The 2,543-nt window shown below is 43.1% G+C and overlaps 1 pseudogene across 1 annotated transcript; it reads right to left on the bottom strand.

Moving 5' to 3' along the window:
• Positions 1-302: 302 nt before the first annotated feature.
• On the bottom strand, positions 303-2,213 carry LOC309655926 (BOS complex subunit TMEM147 pseudogene; annotated as a pseudogene). The gene has a single exon. The product of its transcript is annotated as a BOS complex subunit TMEM147 pseudogene (transcript).
• Between the last annotated feature and the right edge of the window lie 330 nt (positions 2,214-2,543).

Raw genomic sequence — 2,543 nt, 5'->3', positions numbered from 1 at the left:
AATCTTCCATGGGTAAAAATTGTTAAACTCCCCAATACAGGTATATTTGTTTATATTTATACATATGCACTGATGAACTAATATATTATGTGCATTGTAAAACACAAAAATAGAAATTGAAAAGAATGAGAGAAACTATAAAAACACGTGGAAATTCTGCTGAGGACCATCTTGTACGCTCCCTGGGTAGACACAGGCCCCTCCTGAGTTCCCTGGTACTATGGGATGGATCCTGGCAATAGATAACAGTGGCTGACTTCACGTCACCATTTATTTATTTATTTATTTATTTATTATTAAAATAAATTTATTTATTTATTTATTATTAAAATAAATTTATTTATTTATTTATTTTTGGCTGTGTTGGGTCTTAGTTTCTGTGCGAGGGCTTTCTCTAGTTGCGGCGAGCAGGGGCCACTCTTCATCGCGGTGCGCGGGCCTCTCACTGTCGTGGCCTCTCCCGTTGCGGAGCACAGGCTCCAGACGCACAGGCTCAGTAGTTGTGGCTCACAGGCTTAGTTGCTCTGTGGCATGTGGGATCTTCCCAGACCAGGGCTCGAACCCGTGTCCCCTGCTTTGGCAGGCAGATTCTTAACCACTGCGCCACCAGGGAAGACCATCACCATTTCTTATAACAACCAAAGCATGACACAGAAAATGCATTTCAGTGACAGCAGTTCTAGAGGGACCAAAATAATGTTGTCCAAATGAGTACATCTCTGATTGGCTGGTTTGATCTAGTAATAGCTATTTTATTTACTACATATATAAAACTAATATTATAATATATAACTTAATTATATATATATTATATATGTATAACTAATATCAATTGAGCCTTTTCTGTATGACAGTCATTGTACTAGATGCTTTACTCATGCTCCCCATTTAATCCTTATTGCAATCCTTTGAAGTAATTATCAATATAATCACCATTTTACAGATGAGGAAACTGAGGCTCAGAGAGATTAATTGGTTCATGGAGTAGAGCTGGGGTTTAGACTCATGTTTATTAGATTCTGAAGCCAACGTTCTTAATCACCTTCTCTACTCCACAGAAAATTTGAATATAGATGGTTTTAAACAGTAGTTTCCCCCTTTTACAAATCTTTTTTATTTACCAAAAGAATGCATTCTTGTGGTAAAAAATGCAAACAAAACTGAAGTGTGCAAAGTAAAAAGGCCACCTTTTCCCACAAACAAGCTCACCAGGGTTTCCCCTGTTAGTCTGCTCTTTCTAAAGTCTTCTAGACTTCTTTCTACTCACTGAACATGTGTATATACATATCAATTTTGCAAAAGTAGGATCATAACATATATTTAACTTTGAACTCCCTCTTTAACGTGGCTATCTTTCCAGGGTGGTTCATGCAGATCTATTCACATATTAGGAGCAGATAACACAATTGACTACTTATCCCCCTCTTCTTAAGATATTCTCTCTGGGTTTTTCTTTCTACCTTTTTTTTTTTGGAACTTTGCAAATACTGTTTACTTCACTAAAACCTGGAGATGGGGAAAAGGTATGTGAAAGTCTGGGACACCAAGCCTAGGAGTGCATATTGACAAGGGCGACATACAGGGCCAGGGTGCTGAGGGTCAGCAGTGCCGTCCAGCTGCCCGGGGAGCAGAGGTGGACGAACATCTCCATGACAAAGGCCTTGTAGACACTAAGGAACATCAGTAGGAGGACTGCTGGCTGCAAAGTGTGGTACAGGTCATAGCACGTGATCATCCACACCTGGGCAGATGCGACGACGTAATGGACCAGACAGATGTTGGAGTCAATGCTCATCTGGATGTATTTCCAGTCAAACTCAGTGCCCGAGCTCCAACCCAGAGGGGGATGTAGCAGGACATAATGAACTTGGCGGTGGCCCAGCCCAGGGTAGCAACCATGATCTTGTATTCCCCCTTGCCGGCATTCTGGGACATGACAAGGTTTAGGCCTATCAGGTCTGCCACAACCACGCTGGCCTTCGTGAACTCCCCAATGAAGTCATAGATGCCGCCTTCCCAGCTGGGAAAGAAAGTGGCCAGGAACAGCATCTTGCACAGCTGCACGAACAGGTAGGTGACCCCAGCCTGGACGCACTTCCAGAAGGCGCTGTACTCGGACAGCCTGCTGCACTTGTAGGTGATGAAGTAGGGGGGAAGTAGCCCAGGGCGAAGCAGTTCCCAAAGTGGAATAGTGTCATGGCGCCGGCTGCCCAGCCCGTCGGAGCGCGCCTCTCTGCCTCGGAGGCCTGGCGCCTGAGCCTGGGCCTGTCACCTACCTTCCTTCTGCCTCTTTTTTCTTTTCCTCTGGGTGACTCTAAAGTTTAGTCCCTTTTCTTTCTCCCTTCTTTTCCTTCTTCTATTCCCTTGCCTCTAGAGCTTATCCGTCTATATGCTAACAACTCCCAGACTTACTTCACTCTTTACCTGGAACACTGCAATTTTCTCTATTTTCAATTTGCTTTGTTGTTAGTTTTAAGCCTATTGGAGGATGTATATTTGCATTTTGCTTATACTTACAAAAAGAAAGTCTGGAAGGAAACTAA

This window comes from Balaenoptera physalus (assembly GCF_965194825.1).
Source record: "Balaenoptera physalus genome assembly, chromosome: 2".
In the NCBI taxonomy this organism is placed as follows: domain Eukaryota; kingdom Metazoa; phylum Chordata; class Mammalia; order Artiodactyla; family Balaenopteridae; genus Balaenoptera; species Balaenoptera physalus.
Note: the sequence above shows the minus strand (reverse complement) of the source record. Positions and strands in the feature narration are given on the sequence as shown.